This window comes from Oncorhynchus mykiss, chromosome 16, assembly GCF_013265735.2.
Source record: "Oncorhynchus mykiss isolate Arlee chromosome 16, USDA_OmykA_1.1, whole genome shotgun sequence".
In the NCBI taxonomy this organism is placed as follows: Eukaryota; Metazoa; Chordata; class Actinopteri; order Salmoniformes; family Salmonidae; genus Oncorhynchus; species Oncorhynchus mykiss.
The window spans coordinates 38,983,152-39,001,204 of NC_048580.1; positions in this window are offsets into that span (position 1 = coordinate 38,983,152).

The window sequence follows — 18,053 nt, forward strand, 5'->3', positions numbered from 1 at the left end:
GATCCTGACTAGTCTCCCTGCCTCTGAAAAACATCCCCACAGCATGATGCTGCAACCACCATGCTTCACCGTAGGGATGGTGCAGGTTTCCTCTAAACGTTTAGCATTTAGGCCAAAGAGTTTAATCTTGGTTAAATCAGACCAGATAATCCTGTCCCTCATGGTCAGAGTCTTTAGTGGGCCAAGTGGGCTGTCAAGTGCCTTTTACTGAGGAGTGGCTTCCGTCTGGTCACTACCATAAAGGCCTGATTGGTGGATTGCTGCAGAGATGGTTGTCCTTCTGGAAGGTTCTCCCATCTCCACAGAGGAATTTGAGAGCTCTGTCAGAGTGACCATTGGGTTCTTTGTCACCTGCCTGACCAAGTCCCTTCTCCCCCAATTGCTCAGTTTGGCCAGGCTGCCAGCTCTAGGAAGAGTCATGGTGGTTCCAAAGTTCTTCCATTTAAGAATGATGGAGGGCACTGGGTTTTTGGGGACCCTCAATGCTGCAGAAATTTGTTGGTACCCTTCTCCAGATCTGTGCCTCGACACAATTCTGTCTCTGAGCTCTACGGACAATTCCTTCGACCTCATGGCTTTGCTTCTTCTCTGACAGGATGATCAATGGAAACAGGAAGTACCTGAGCTCAATTTCGAGTCTCATAGCAAAGTGTATGAATACTTCTGTAAATTTAAAAAAAACTTATTTCATCCATTTTAGAATAACATTTGGAAAAAGTCAAGGGGTCTGAATACTTTCCAAAGGCACTGTAACTACAGTATAGACTTATACAATATTGTGATTCTTCACTCATTTTAGTGACAGTAGGCAACACTTTTGATGCAAATTTGAATATGGAAGTCTTTTATAGTTCTTTTTTTACTGACTCTTAGTAATCATTTACCATGTGTTGTTACTAGCCTAGCACTTAGAATCCCTTGCCCTGCACTCTTTCACCATTCTGTGTGTATTAGCTCGTTTTGTTTGGTTCCTACAGTACTGTGGATGTCATTAGTGCATCACAACACACTCCAGGAAATAGAGTCAAGTGTGGTATGGCATAGCAGCTAACAGTCCTTCCTGGCCGTTGAAAGCCATCCTTTGAAATGTAAGGGCTGTATTGAATTTGTTTAAAGCCCCATGTTAACGACATCCACCCCACAGCCATAAGACAGACCAAAGACCATTATGTTGGTGAGTCCATCTGTATAGCAACACTGCTGCTCCTCTTTGTGGTTCATTGTAAAGAACCAGAGAGTAGATAGCCCAATGGTCCAGTATCACTATCACCCCCCCCCCCCCCTCCCCAACCTTAAGACCCTGCTGCGTCCCAAATGGCACCCTATTCCCTTTATAGTGCACTACTTTTGATCAGGCGTCCCAAATGACACCCTATTCCCTTTATAGTGCAGCAATATTGACCAAATGGCTCCCATTTGGGATGCAGCATATGTGTGAATTTCTGTCATCACCTGAAATAAGAGCAGGAAGAGGGGAAATACATTTAGGAGGAGATGGAGTTGTATGTATCTGATGTGGTAGAGTTGTATTGCTGACGTCCACACAGACAGTGTATGGTACTGACTCTCTTTATGTGTATATCGCACTGTACACATTCACATTTCCTTCCTCTCCTTTCTCTCTCCTTCTCCCTGTCCCATCCCTCCCTCTTTCTCTCCTTCTCATCGCTCCGTCTTCTTGTCCCCTCCCTCCCTCTCCCTTTTTTTTCACTGTCACAAAATGTTCAACCCTGCCTGGTTCTCTCTTCTAGTCACATGGTCTCCCCTGCTCTGCTCAGCTCTCTCCCAGCGTTTCTCTCTCTTCTTCTTCCCCCGCTCCTCCTCCTCTCTCTCGTTTGGTCTCACAGTTTTTTTCTACATTAAATGTTTTTCTCTATCTTATCCATTCATCTAGACAATTATGCGCGTCGGACCCAGTCCTTTTTTCTATTGACCGTCTCTTCTCTTCCTCTGCCTCTCCCTCGCTCTGCCGGGGATGGCTGTGTGAGTGCAGTGAGGTGGAGAGAGAGAGCGGCAGAGAGACAGAGGGAAGGGGAGGGGGAGGGAGTGGTGGAGTGGAGCACTGCAGTGCAGATAAATTAATGCAGCAGAGCAGGCTGACTCAGCAGCCCACTCCCAGTATGCCCCCCCCCCCCCCCTCACACACATGGCCCAGTCACTGGGAGACAACAACCAGAGCACTGGGACATCACTATGGCACTGGGATATGCTGTGCTAGCTACTAGCCTCCCTGCCTCCACCTTGCTCACGCTACACACGCCAAAAACACATATCACATTCATAGAGCTTAATAACCATTATAACGGCCAGCCCTTTACCTCTCTTCGTCTTAGGACAGACATGTACTGAGGGTGTAGTCAGGGATGTTATTTAATGTTTTTATTTTGTGGAGGCGGTGTGATGGGATGTGAGCTGGTAGGTAGGTGTTCAGCGAGTGCTCTGCTAGCTAGCTACAGTACAGTTAGCGCTGGTCCAGGGCGATAGTGCAGCTTGCTAACGCTGAGCCTTCCTGAAGGACCAGAGCTACAGAACAAAGTCCTCTTGTCCCATGTGTTGGTGGGAGGGGAAGTTGGCTTGTAGGCACAGGCTGAGCCCCGGAATGGTCATGTGTTTAGTGTGAGCAGGCAGGCTTACAGTCCGACCTACTTCATAGACAGCCACACCTACCGCTCTCTCTCCTGTCTCTTTCTCTGTTTCTCACTTTCCCACTCTCTCGCTCTCTCTGCCGCTCTCTCTCTCCACACCCCTCCCCTCTCACTGGGGTGTATTTGGTCATGTAGCTGCAGTACTTAGCATGTGATTCCTCTCTTTATGACACGAATTGGGGGCCATTATTCTGGTTAACAATTTACGTCTATAATAATCATCCATTATTGTTTATTGGTATAGCTTTGTTATGATCTTTCAATTCCTGTATCACACAAGAATAGCATGTGTATAATATATGACAGGTGTATTGTGCTAGCTATTAACCATTTGAGACGTTTAACACAGAATTTAATCAATATGGAATTACCCTTTTTCAATACACCCAGGTGGTGAAAGCCAAAATCAGCAGTGAGAACAGCATGTGTGACTTCTCTCAGCATTTTCTAGCAACTCCTGTTCCTCTCTGCCTTCTCATCTACCCTTCTCTCTCTTCTGTCTCTCCCTGCCTTCTCATCTACCCCTCTCTCTCTTCTGTCTCTCCCTGCCTTCTCATCTACCCCTCTCTCTCCCAGCCTTCTCATCTACCCCTCTCTCTTCCTGCCTTCTCATCTACCCGCCTCTCTTTTCTGTCTCTCCCTGCCTTCTCATCTACCCCTCTCTCCCTGCCTTCTCATCTACCCCTCTCTCTCCCTGCCTTCTCATCTACCCCTCTCTCCCTGCCTTCTCATCTACCCCTCTCTCTCCCTGCCTTCTCATCTACCCCTCTCTCTTTTCTGTCTCTCCCTGCCTCCGCTATCCTCCCCTAGTCCTACTGCCTCCTCTCTCTCTCCTTCTCTTTCTCTCCCCACCCCCCTCTCTCTCTCCCGGTCCTCCCTGCATCCTCTGTCTCTCTCCAGGGAGCTGTGTAGGGGAACCCGGGTAGAGGAGGGGGGTAGCCGGGAGGGGGCTCTCTCCATGTCAGTAGGGAGCGGGCTCTCTCCATTTCAGTAGTGGCCAGCAGCCTCTCCCTCCAATGAGAGGCGGACACAGACTGCGCTGTACCCCTCCCTCCCTCCCTCCCTCATGCATCTACATCCCCTCCCTCCCACCTGCTCCCTCCTTCCATCTCGCCCTCCTTCCATCACTGCAATTATATTACCGGTAGTCATTCCTCATAGATATCTATCACATGATACAGCCAGCACATATGAGTAACATGGATGATAGCCTGCAATAATTACTGTGGTGGGAAGACACTGTTGATGTTTGCAGTGTATTTACTGTGATTGCTAAACATATGCTGTTACTCACTCCCACGCATAGCGTTTCTAGGCTACATTCCCAAGTCAACATACATGTCTGTGGTGGGAAGCTGTGGTTCTGTTGTTGGTGACTGGTGTGTCATCTGAAGAGCAAGGCTGCCCACTACTGGTTAGGCAATGTAAGTGTACTGAAACTAGTAGGCTGGCATCATTGGCTAGTCTACCAACAGTCCCTCTCAGTGGGTCTCATTTCAGATTATGTATTATCTCAATTCTTCTTTCCATGATCCCTTGCGTTCATGATCTCCTTGCCCCTCATCTCCTTCTCAACCGTATTGGAGGAGAAAGTCTAATGTTCCTCCCCTTCTCTCCTCCAACGCAGTTTAATAAAATAAAATAAATTGGGGACTGTCCAAACTGTAGCACTGAACAGTTGCAGAATGGTCGCAGAGACTGCATTCACAGTAAATGCTGCATATGCCAGAAATTAACTTGACATTTTAACACAGGTCTTTGGCGATATGGATTAAGTCCAGCTTGTTTTTACAAGTTAGTATCACAACTTTCCCTGACATTGTTAATGGCGACCCTGGAGCATTTAGGGTTAAATGGCATGCTCAAGGGGACAATGACAGATTTTTCACCATGTCAGTTCAGGGATTTGAACTACCGACCTATCTGTTATTGGCCCAACACTCTATCCACTAGGCTGTCGGCCTCTGAGTAAAAGCCGAAGAGAGACGATAGGAGTAATTGAGGAAAGATTAATTGCAAAATCCCCATCTCTGTCACAGCCCTGTGTCTCGAGCGTGACTATGCACTAACAAGTTTGAATAGTTTGAATCCCCAAGGTGAAAATCTGCTGATGTGCCCTTGAGCAAGGCACTTAATCCTAATTGCTCCAGGGTCAATGTTGATAATGGCTGGGACAAATATAAGCACCATTAAAATATCAAACATAATGTACAACCTCTGTTGAAATGAATCAGCTTTTTTTCCATGAATGCAGATTTTCAGTTCACAATTTCATGCTCAAAATGAAATACTTCACAGTAAAGGTAAATGTCATTGTGCAGAACATGTTTTTTTGTCATCCCTTATTATCATCCAATAAAAACCCTTAAAATAATAATAGTACATGCCATTTATCCAAAGCAACTTATAGTTATGCAATTTATTTTTTACATATGGGTGGCCCCAGCAGGAATCAAACCCACAACCCTTGGCACTGCAAGCGCCATCCTCTACCGACTGACATTGTATAGTGTGCTATCTCTGACCGAACTGTCCTTCGATTTTGGTTGATGTGGATTTTTACGGTCCTATGTGAAAACCAAAATGGCCACATTTACTAAAAATGCATTGTAAGCTGTTTTGATCAGAAGGTTGACATTCTGTTGCATACCAAACTGAATTTGTATGTTATCACCTGGACTTTTGTTGTAGAAAATCAAAACAGCCGGTAACCATACATGACATAGTGTAAGGGGTGCGTACTTGCGGCAGAGAAGTCAGACGCAGGTGAGAAAAAAATGTGTTTCCAACGGTGCAGTTTAATAATAAAAAAACGGAAAACAGAACAATCAATAAATGGGTCCAAAACCCGACGCACACCAGACATCACGTGCACAAGCACTCACAATAAACAATACCGGACAAGGACATGGGAGGAACAGAGGGTTAAATACACAACATGTAATTGATGGAATTGAAACCAGGTGTGTGGGAAGACAAGACAAAACAAATGGAAAATGAAAGGTGGATCGGCGATGGCTAGAAGACCGGTGACGTCGACCACCGAACGTCGCCAGAACAAGGAGTGTGACCGACTTCGGAGGAAGTCGTAACAGTACCCCCACTTGACTCGCGGCCGACACCGGCCTCGGGGACGACCTGGAGGGCAAGGCGCAGGGCGATCCGGCCGAAGACGGTGGAACTCCTGCAGCATTAAAGGGTCCAACACGTCCTCGATTGGAACCCAGCACCTTTCCTCCGAACCGTACCCCTCCCACTCCACGAGATACTGAAGGCCCCTCGCCCGACGCCTCAAATCCAGTATGGAGTGAACGGAGTACGCCGGGGCCCCCTCGATGTCCAGAGGGGGCGGAGGAACCTCCCGCACCTCAGACTCCTTGAGCGGACTAGCCTCCACCGGCTTGAGGAGAGACACATGGGACGAGGGGTTAATACGGTAATCGGGTGGAAGCTGTAACCTATAACAAACCTCGTTCACTCTCCTCAGGACTTTAAATGGCCCACAAACCACGGACCCAGCTTCCGGCAGGGCAGGCGGAGGGGCAGGTCACCCGGTGCCTCACTGCGGTGGCGTTCTGCGTTCTCCTTTTGGCGCAGCTGAAGGTGAACACGGACAGCTTCCCATGTCTCATCCGTACGCCTGAACCAAGTCGTCCACCACAGGAGCCTCGGGCTGACTCTGATGCCAAGGTGCCAGAACCGGCTGGTACCCTAGCACACACTGGAAGGGAGAGAGGTTAGTGGAGTAGTGGCGAAGCGAGTTCTGTGCCATCTCGGCCCAGGGCACAAACGCTGCCCACTCCCCCGGCCGGTCCTGGCAATAGGACCTCAGAAACCTGCCCACATCCTGGTTTACTCTCTAAACCTGCCCATTACTCTCGGGGTGAAACCCTGAAGTAAGGCTGATCGAGACCCCCAGACGTTCCATGAACGCCTTCCAGACCCTAGACGTGAATTGGGGACCTCGATCAGACACTATATCTTCAGGCACCCCGTAGTGCCGGAAGACGTGCGTAAACAAGGCCTCTGCAGTCTGTAGGGCTGTAGGGAGACCGGGCAGGACTGCGAGAACCAATCCACAATGACCAGGACCGCGGTGTTACCCTGTGAGGGGGAGATCAGTTAGAAAATCCACCGACAGGTGCAACCAGGGTCGTTGTGTAATGGGTAAGAGGTGTAGCTTCCCTCTGGGCAAGTGCCTAGGAGCCTTACACTGGGCGCACACCTAGCAGGAGGGAACATAAACCCTCACGTCCTTAGCCAAGGTAGGCCACCAGTACCTCCCGCTCAAACAGCGCACTGTCCGACCGATCCCAGGATGACCAGAGGAGGTTGATGTGTGAGCCCAATAGATCAACCGGTCACGGACGCCTGCTCAATGTCCGCGTCCAGCTCCCACACTACCGGCTCCACCAGGCAGGAGGCGGGGAGTGGGATCCATGGGCCGCTCCTCTGTGTCATACAGCTGGGACAATGCGTCTGCCTTCACGTTCTGGGAGCCTGGTCTGTAGGAAAGGGTAAACACAAAATGGGTGAAAAACATGGCCCACCTTGCCTGGCGAGGGTTCAATCTCCTCGCTGCCCGGATGTACTCCAGATTGCGGTGGTCAGTCCAGATGAGGAAAGGGTATTTAGCCCCCTCAAGTCAATGTCTCCATGCTTTCAAAGCCTTGATGATAGCCAACAACAGCTCCCAGTCCCCCACATCATAGTTTCGCTCCGCCGGGCTGAGCTTCTTCGAGAAGAAGGCACAGGGGCGGAGCTTCAGTGGCGTACCTGAGCGCTGAGAGAGCACAGCTCCTATCCCAGCCTTGGACACGTCCACCTCCACTATGAACGCCAAAGAGGGATCCGGATGGGCCAGCACGGGAGTCGAGGTAAACAGAGCCCTCAGGTGACCAAAAGCCCTGTCTGCCTCAGCCGACCACTGCAAACGCACCGGCCCCCCGTTCAGCAGTGAGGTTATGGGAGCTGCTACCTGACCAAAACCCCAGATAAACCTCCGGTAGTAGTTGGCAAACCCTAAGAACCGCTGCATCTCCTTTACCGTGGTGGGAGTCGGCCAATTACGCACGGCTGAAATGCGGTCACTCTCCATCTTTACCCGAGGTAGTAAAGATGGAGATGCGGTACCCTAGGAAGGAGACTGACGGCTGGAAAACAGGCACTTCTCAGCCTTGACGTACAGGTCATGCTCCAACAGGCGACCAAGCACCCTGCACGCCAGGGACACATGCTTGGCGCGTGTAGTGGAGTATATCAGAATGTCATCAATATACACCACTACACCCTACCCGTGCAGGTCCCTGAAAATCTCATATACAAAGGCCTGGAAGACGGATGCCGCATTCATGAACCCGCACGGAATGACAAGTTACTCATAGTGCCCTGAGGTGGTACTGAAAGCCACCTTCCACTCGTCTCCCTCCCGGATACGCACCAGGTTGTAAGCGCTCCTGAGATCTTGTTTGGTGAAGAAGCGCACCCCTGTGCATTGACTCAATCGCTGTGGCTATGATCGGTAGTGGGATACCTCACGGTGATCTGGTTCAGACCCGAGAGTCTATACACGGGCGCAGACCTCCCTCCTTCTTCTTCACAAAAAAAGAAACTCGAGGAGGCGGGTGAAGTGGATGACCGAATGTACCCCTGACGCAGGGATTCAGAGACATATGTTTCCATAGCCTCCATCTCCGCCTGTGAGAGGGGATACACTTGACTCCTGGGAAGTGCAGCATCTACCAGGAGATTTATTGCGCAATCGCCCCGTCGATGGGGTGGTAATTGAGTCACCTTCTTTTTGGAGAAGGCGAGGGCCAAATCGGCATATTCAGGGGGAATGCGCACGGTGGAGTAGTAGCACCAACAGAAACCCCTAAACACCTCCCCGAGCACTCTCGCAACCACCCCGTGAGAGCCTTCTGTGGCCAAGAAACAGTGGGGTCATGACAAACTAACCAGGGTAGGCCTAGCACCACGGGAAACGCAGGAGAGTTAATAAGGAAGAGACTAATTCTCTCCTTGTGACCTCCCTGTGTCACCATGCCCAGAGGAGCGGTGGCCCCCCTGATCAACCCTGATCCTAATGGTTGACTAACTAAGGCGTGAACGGGGAAAGGCACAGCCACGGGAACAATGGGGATCCCTAAACTATGGGCGAACAATCTATCTATGAAATTCCCAGCCGCGCCTAAATTGAGGAGCGCCTTATGCTGGGAATGTGGGGAAAAATCAGAAAAAGTGACATACACAAACATATGTGCGACAGAGGGCTCTGGGTGAGAATGGTGCCGGCTCACCTTTGGTGACGCCAGAGCGCCCTGCCTGCTGCCTCGATACCCAGAGGAACCAACCCGGCACCGACCGGCAGTGTGACCTCTGCGGCCACAGATGGTGCACGAGCTGGAACCCCCTCCGGTCTCCCTGCGCACTGCCCCTCCCAGCTCTATGGTTATCGGAGAGGGGGTGCGGGGGGATGTATCCAACAGACCCCGATCTGACAGGTCCACCAGCTGGTTGAACGTGAGGGTAGTGTCTCTGCAGGCCATCTCCCAACGGACGTCCTCGCGCAGACTGCTGCGATACTCGCGCAGACTGCTCCGAAACTCCAGGGCGAACTCCAGGGCGAACTCCTGGGCGCTCCTCGTCCCCTACCCCAGATGGAATAGGCGTTCACCCGCCGCTCTAACTTCGGGTGGGTGGTCGAAAACTGCCCGGAAAACTGCGGGTGAACTCCTCAAACTGGTCCAACGCCGCATCTCCCTCTCTACACACGGCGTTGGCCCACTCCAGGGCTTTCCCGGTGAGGCACGAGACGAAGGCGGACACCCTCTCACGGCCCGAATGAGCCGGGTGGACGGTTGCCAGGTATAAGTCCAGCTGCAAGAGGAACCTGGCAGTTCGCAGCCGTCCCATTGTATTCCTGGGGAAGGGAGAGACGAATCCCACTGGGACCAGGAGAAGGAGGGGTGCGTAGTGGAGACCCCGGCTGTGCTGGTGGAGGCGCTGGGAGAACTCCCTGTCTCTCCCAGTGGTCCATTGTCTGGACAACGCGGTCCATGGCGGTGCCAAGATGGTGGAGCATTGCTGCGTGCTCCCGGACACACTCCTCCACCCCTATACCTGGGGTACCTGCTCCTGCTGACTCCATATGTTTGGTCCGGTATTCTGTAAGGGGTGCGCACTGGCGATGCACACCAGACATCACGTTCACAAGCACTTACAATACCGGACAAGGACATGGGGGGAACAGAGGGTTAAATACACAACATGTAATTGATGTAATTGACACCAGGTGTGTGGGAAGACCAGACAAAACCAATGGAAAATGAAAGGTGGATCGGCGATGGCTAGAAGATCGGTGATGTCGACTGTGAACGTTGCTCGAACAAGGAGAGGGACCGACTTCGGAGGAAGTCGTGACACATAGCCTGTAATACAGTTGAGGAATAACGTCCAGGTTTCTATGTAATTTACCACAGCATAAACCAATGACAGGACACTGCCTTTTCTTTTTTGGTGGTAGAGTCCTGTTTTATGTTGCTGTATATGGAAATGTCCTTGTGGTACTTCTGGTGATGTCTGGGTCCTCTCACACCCCCCTCTAGGTTAAGAAGGGGAAGGTCCTCACATTTGTTTCAATAACAATGTAATAACCAACAATTCTAACAACAAAAAAGTTGATATTTTCTAACAATTTTGACAAACAGAAGTATTTAAGCTGTCCTTTAAAGGTTAAATGCAGTCATTTTTATCTCAGTATCAAATCATTTCTGGGTAACAATTAAATACCTTACTGTGATTGTTTAGAGTTAAAATGGTCAAAAAGAAACACAATAGCTTCTTAGCAAAGAGCAATTTCTCAAGCAAGAATTTTGCTAGGACTCTCTGGGAATGGTCTGAGTGGGAAGGGGAAAATGAAAACTAGCTGTTATTGGCAAAGAGGTTTGGAACTCTTAAGCAACGTTTTCATTTTGAAGTCAACCCAGGTTGCGCTGGCCTTGGTGGGCTAGCTCAAATTGCATTTCCACTGCATCCATAAATTATAAACGATGTCATGTTGCTCGGTAGCCAACATGTGACTGCAGCTGGCTTTGCTAATGTTGTAAGCTAGCTAGCTAGCTAGCAAGATGTTGAATAATTTAATGTAACCAACGTTACCCCATACCCCTGCCAGTGCCAGCCAGACTCATAGCTATGTACAGTATTTAGCTTGCTGACATTAGCTAGCTAGCTAGCTAGCTTAATTCTTACCTTAATTCCTACCTTGCTTGCCATGGCATTGGCTAGCTAACCAAGCTAACCAGATGATAGGTTTGATATGATGTAGCTAGCTAGATTTAAACACGACCTGGCCAGCTAAAATTACTGCTAACTCACATTAGCTAGCTAGCTTGTTCAACTTTGATTTGCTAGCTAACGTGGCTAGCATTTGAGGGATAACTGTACTCATGACATTAGCTAGGTAGATAAACGGTTCGCGTCATTGTTAGGAGGTGCCAAAGTAATTTAATCATATTAAACCATGTCATGGTCAACACCAATGTTTTCATATTTTTACCCTGCTTTAAATTAGAATAAAAGTCTTGCTCCGATTTGAAAATACCCGTGTGAACAGAACAATGTTCATTCCAGGGTTAAAATGAATTTTGTTACAATATATATGAACATTTGTGACCTTAGAATTACAAGGATCTATATGCAAAAATATGATTCTGAGATAATTGATAATACAGTTGAATGTTGTAAGCTATTTTTATTGGTAGAGAACATTGAACAAGGTTATGTTAATAACTACATTTGTACACAAATGCAGATATAAACTTTGGCACCTCCTCTCCTGTGTTGGGAAAACTCAGGTTGTTCAAGTTGAATCTGTCGCCTAGATACCGATACAACACACATTTAACAGTTTTCCTATGGCTGTAGAAGCCTCACCTTTGTCTTACCCTTCCCGGTGACACTTCATTTTAAAGGGTCATTATTACATTGTAATTACATGTGTAATTACACTAACAAGTATAATAGTTAATTGTAGTTCCATAATTTCATAGTTTCACTGTAATAACAACATGTGCCTGGTGGTAATTGCAGTCTGTAATTACAGACAAATTCTTGTTACCATGTGTGTTACAAAAAAATCACCAATTTAGTGTTTATTTTCTTCTCAACGAATAACTGTCACAAGGTAGTAATCTGTTGTGGACAGATGCGCTGGGTGTCCAAGATTACAAAGGTTGGAGGCTCAATAGGCTCTAATTACCTACCCGAGAATGTGGACTCTTCAAAATCTCCATTCAGTATTGTTGCTAGTACCAAAAGTGTACCACCTGGGTGAAGTTGAGTGTACAGAAACAGAGCAGAAATAGGTCAACCTCACTGACTTGGGTCTACCATACACTCTAAAAAGAAAAGGTTCCTGGAGTATCCTTTAGCGGTTATTCAAATTGAAACTGTGAGGGAACCCCAATAAGTTAATCAAATAACCCTTTAAAAGGGTTCTTTAAAGATCCTCGAAGAAACGTTTGGGGTAAATATTTGAACTACCCCCCCTCCCCTATTATTTTTCGCATAACAATAACAACAATAACACACTATTTTAGTTCTCAGTGTTTATTACGATTTTAGTGTAAAGCAGCCCCAAGTCCAATGGGTATATCCTCTGGCCTGCAAAATCATTTTGGCATGGATACGGAGAACAGAGGATATACCTTATCCAGTGATGTGTTGATGTTCTCCGTATCCATGCCAAAATGATTTTGCAGTGCATGGTGAATCAAACAGGTTTCCTGATCACCAGGTGTAGGAAGGGAGAAGTCTGTGAATCCCAAAAACAGTAATTACAGATGATTAACAAAACATTCACACAACAGAATTCATACCATGGTTTTGATAATGGTTTTCATACACATACACATACCTTGTCCATAATGCCTATGGTAAACCATTGAAGGGGTAAGGGAGGAGGATGGTAAATGGGATCTGCATAACATACAGGTAGTCTAGTGGTTAGAGCGTTGGGCCGGTAACCGCAAAGAATCTGGATTGAATCCAGGAGCTGACAAGATAAAAATAAAAGTTAACCCACTTTTCCCCGGTGCCGAAGATGTTGATGTTGATTATGGCAGCCCCCCACACCTTGTACAACTGACTAGGTATCCCCAATAGCAATTGACATACCTTTGTATGCCTCCTTGTCTGTATACCTGCAGACACAAACGTGAGCAGTTCAGTCATCTGCACACAATACAGCTAGCCTTCAACATATTCTTATAGACTACAAATCCTTACCTCTTTGTTGATTGATATCCATTGAATTGTATCCATTTTCTGTTTTAGAAAGATTTGCACAAATATGAAAAGATAGATGGTATCATCATAAAACAATATCTATTTAGATCATAGACAAACCTTACCTTAAATTGAGGAGATATTTACATTTTTTACATCTTTACATTTTTCAGCTAAGTGCATGCACCTGCTGTCCTTTCAAAACCAAATGTTTCAGTTGGGCAGTTAGGTTCCTGCAGGAACCCCCACCAACTAAGCAGGTTCCTCAATGAACCCCACCTCCTATGGGGTTCATGGAAGAACCTTTTGGGGGCCATTTTCAGTGCCAAGAACCCTAAGGTTCTTCTAAGAACTTTGAGGGACTTAGAAGAACTCTTGTTGAACCCCTAGTTTTTTTTAGAGTGCATGGGGGTCATACCAGATTATAATAATAAAATAACATTTAATGAATGTGTACATTACCCATTATGACAACCTAAACCTCCTTACCATCCAAGTGAGAGGATAAACCCATAACGCAGTGCTTAATTTGAGCCGGATCCTGCCGGAACAAGATCCGGCACCTCTCCGTTTTGGACTACTTTGTTCCGGAACCTATATGTCTGGATCCGGTAACTTTCATGGCATGAACATTTCTTTTGCAAAGTAACAGTTTTAATAAAAACGATCAAAGTTCATTTGAGTTGCCTCTTGCTTAATTCTCCTCTTCCCACAAAAAAACATTATGTGAAAAAGTCGATTTTCAGCCCGGGCCTATATTCGAAGTGTTGATTGGGGTTGGGCCGGCCCGGGTTTATGGTTTGCGCAACATTGTAACTGACTGTATGTGAGACCAAGGGGTGGCTGTGTGAGAAGCGTGTCTGTATCGCTCACATAACTTCAATGAGATTCACTTTCTATGTTCTCTATCCCTCTCGGCTCTGATAGACATGAGCCTGCAACTCATCTGTCCAGCGTTGGACTTCATCAACGCAAAGCGTTTTGGAGGAGCTGGAGCACACCTGATACATTGAAATAAATTAGCCAAAATTACTGCTGTTTGTTTAGAAAGAAATTAAATAATTCATTATAGCCCACTAGACCACGAGAAGGCATATAATTTAGCCACAGAGGATCAATAGACTATTGTGGATTGTAGCCCAATAATAATGCATAGCCTACAGTCGGGAACGTGCAGCAAATCTGTGTGTAAACATTGAGATGATACCTTAATTCCTGGGATAGATAAATAATTGCACAAATACATCCCATCCAATGTGAGAATATTCCTCAACAATGACACCCTTGCAAGGTTACATGTCTTATGACGGGTTTGTCTTATGACCATTTTAAGTGCATTTATAAACCATTATTCAATCAGGTTTAGTTAATAGGCTTATCATTTGGGAAGCACAAATGATTTTCATCATCATTTTTTATTAATGTGTCTAAAAAAATGTAATTGAAGGTTAAAGTAATTGACTCATTGTCAAATACACCATTAAATGATTTAAAAATGTAAAGTATTTTTAATGCAAACCATTTGTGAACCCATTTTTGCCATTGGGCCTGGGCATCAGACTCCAGGGCCGTTTGTTGCAGAGTTGTGCCATTGAGGTGGTGGGTTTTCAATTGGCTAACACTTATCACATGGTTTGTGCAGGCTGAAACATGGTGCAATGGGATGCTAATGGAAGCTTTAACAATTGTTACAGGCATGGTAACAAGGATTCGTTACAGTGTAATTACATATGTAATAAGGACCCCTTAAAATGAAGTGACTTGGCTCGGGTATTGCTTGTCTCAGGGGTGTCAAAGTGTATAAGGTCAGTCACATCATCAATGGCCTGCCTGCTTTACAATACCCTGATCCTGACTGGAATGTCTATCTGTGGCGTGCTACTAGACAAAATGTCAGTGCCATTACCTCTCTCGTTTGGAGCTGGCCAGCCACTGTACAAATTCTTTAGCCTTGATCTTATCCAGGGAGTGGGTGTAGTCATTGGTGAACGTTCCGTCAGAATGCCTTTTGAAGCTGTTGATGCCATTCTGTCCTCTCTCCAGCTCATATGTATGGCACCTTGGAGAGACAAGGAATGATGAGGGGCCACAATTTCTTCTCCTTATGATTTCCATGTTAATAACTACTTGAATAGAGTTAATTTTGTAGATTTTGAAACAGAATACTTTTACAATGAGGATATTTCAATATTGGAATTTCAATTTACACCTTGGACTGACTGGATAAACCTTGAAGAATGTATTATTCAATCATTTCAACTTCATGGCTCAACAAAGATAACTAACTACCGGTAGATAAGCATTGAGAGTAGCCTAAAGTGTTACCTTGACTGGCTGGCTAAGGCTTTGTCCTCCAGCACCATTTCATCAGTACCAGGACAGAACAACAGGAGCAGGAGACACCACACTGCACCACACATCGCTGAGTCTGGGTCTGGTCAGGTCAGGTCCCCACACTGGAAAACAGGGAGACAAGCATGAGTAAAGCTCATGTACCTTGCCTGAGTCCTGAAGACTTGTGTTGGCTCCCCAAGCTAATGCGTGTAGGATTTATCTCAGCGGGCTAACACAGTGGTCTTGTGGCTCGCAGACGACCCAAATTCAAACCCAGTTGGTCAAACAAACATGCGGTCAATGGAAGAGTTTTAAAACGGACCTTTAGAATGTGCAGCAGCAGAGTTTTGACGCTGGTCCTTGGAAGTCTTCCTCCAGCCTTACGTTGCTTGTGGCATGCAAGAGGAACCGCTGGGAGCTGAAGTCTATTGTAGCCAACAATCTACCTAAAACAATATCTGAGAGAGAGGGGTACACTACACACACTACTGTAGATCGAAGACACTTTGAGTAAGAGGGATTCTTCTCACAAACCACTGGAGAGCTGTCATCATCCCTGTCACTTTATAAGGATACCTTTCTGTGACAGCTAGGTCACCTCCTCCCACACTGTCGGGTCCACAAGTGGGTCTTAACACTCTCTGAACACTCTCTCTCTCTTTCTCTCCCATTCTCTCTCATTATAATGGCCCACATGGTGCGAAGACTCTCCCTCTCTCTCTGTCTCTCTATGTCTGTCTCTTCCTATCCCCCCCTCTCATTATGGTGGAAGTGATTAAGTTATTAGAACCTGTTTGAGGTGACCTCTCCATACAGGTCCAGGGTTCAGAGTCTTCCGTCAATCACGACTTATGACTGTCTCTCATACAGCAGGTGTGAACAGGGCAGGAAGTGTCTGATGGCTGACATACATAGAGAAGGATAGAGGACACACTTGCCACAAAGCCTGTTTTAAAAAGGGCATGAGGACTTTGTTCAACGTCAACTGTGTGGGACTTGCTATGGGTTAAGGAAGGATCCAATAATCCCATCCAGGCCAACTAATTATACTCCTGACCAAACATTCCATTACTGTAGGTGGCAGTAAATCACCAAGCTTGGCTATTATACCTGTCCAGATTATACACACTCCTGGACAGTAGATGGTTGTATTCAGTGTGTCTACTAACTACTGATAACCCCCCTAGAGTTGATTGGCCAGCCACTGTACAGCCACTGGTGTGTCAATAAATCTAAGTAGCATAATACAAAAATCCCCGTCAACATCCATCAGTTCAAGCTGGAGAAATCTGTTTTTTTTTTAAATTGGGTGCATCTCAAACCACCGCATCCGCCGATGTCAGACCATGAGACATCCCGAAAATTGGTCTTCTCCAAAAAACGTGTGTAGCGTCCCAACAGTGTGTCCCCACCGTGCAAAGGGGAGATTCTCACGAAAATGATGGTGTTCTTGCTCTATGACCTCTACAAGTGTCATGGGACTCATCTGAAGATAACCAGTACAGGTAAAACAAATTCTAATGGAAGTATGAAGGTAGTTTTGTACCTACCCAAAAAAGGGGTTAAATATGTGTAAAAAATATATATATACAGTTGAAGTCAGAAGTTTACATACACCTTAGCCAAATAGATTTAAACTCAGTTTTTCACAATTCCTGACATTTAATCTTAGTAAAAATTCCCTGTCTTAAGTCCTTTAGGATCACCACTTTATTTTAAAAATGTGAAATGTCAAAATAATAGAGAGGAGGATATATTTCAGCTTTTATTTCTTTCATCACATTCCCAGTGGTTCTGAAGTTAACATACAATCGATTAGTATTTGGTAGCATTGCCTATAAATTGTTTAACTTGGGTCATACAGGTAGCCTGAAACAGGTAGCCTTCCACAAGCTTCCCACAGTTGGGTGAATTTTAGCCCATTCCTCTTGACAGAGCTGGTGAAACCGGGTCAGGTTTGTAGGCCTCCTTGCTCACACACGCTTTTTCAGTTCTGCCCACAAATTTTCTATAGGACGATGGACATTATGGCCAAACAGTTCTATTTTTGTTTCATCAGACCAGAGGACATTTCTCCAAAAAGTGCGATCTTTGTCCCCATGTGCAGTTGCAAAACATAGTCTGGCTTTTTTTATGGCGTTTTTTGAGCAGTGGCTTCTTTCCTTGCTGAGCAGCCTTTCAGGTTATGATATAGATATTGTTGTACCCTTTCCTCCAGCATCTTCACAAGGTCCTTTGCTGTTGTTCTGGGATTGATTTGCACTCTTCCACCAAAGTACGTTCATCTCTAGGAGACAGAACGCATCTCCTTCCTGAGCGGTTTGACGGATGCGTGGTCCCATGGTGTTTATACTTGCATACTTTTGTGAACATGGTACCTTCAGACATTTGGAAAGGATGAACCTGACTTGTGGAGGTCTAGAATTGTTTTTCTGAGGTCTTGGCTGATTTCTTTTGATTTTCCCATGACGTCAAGCAAAGAGGCACTGAGTTGAAGATAGGCCTTGAAATACATCCACAGGTACACCTCCAAATGATGTCAATTAGCCTATCAGAAGCTTCTAAAGCCATGACGTCATTTTTTATTTATTTTACAAGTAGTTTAAAGGCACAGTCAACTTAGTGTATGTAAACTTCTGCCCCACTGGAATTGTGAAACAGTGAATTATAAGTTAAATAATCTGTCTGTGAACAATTGTTGTAAAAATTACTTGTGTCATGCACAAAGGAGATGTCCTAACCGACTTGCCAAAACTATAGTTTGTTAACAAGAAATTTGTGGAG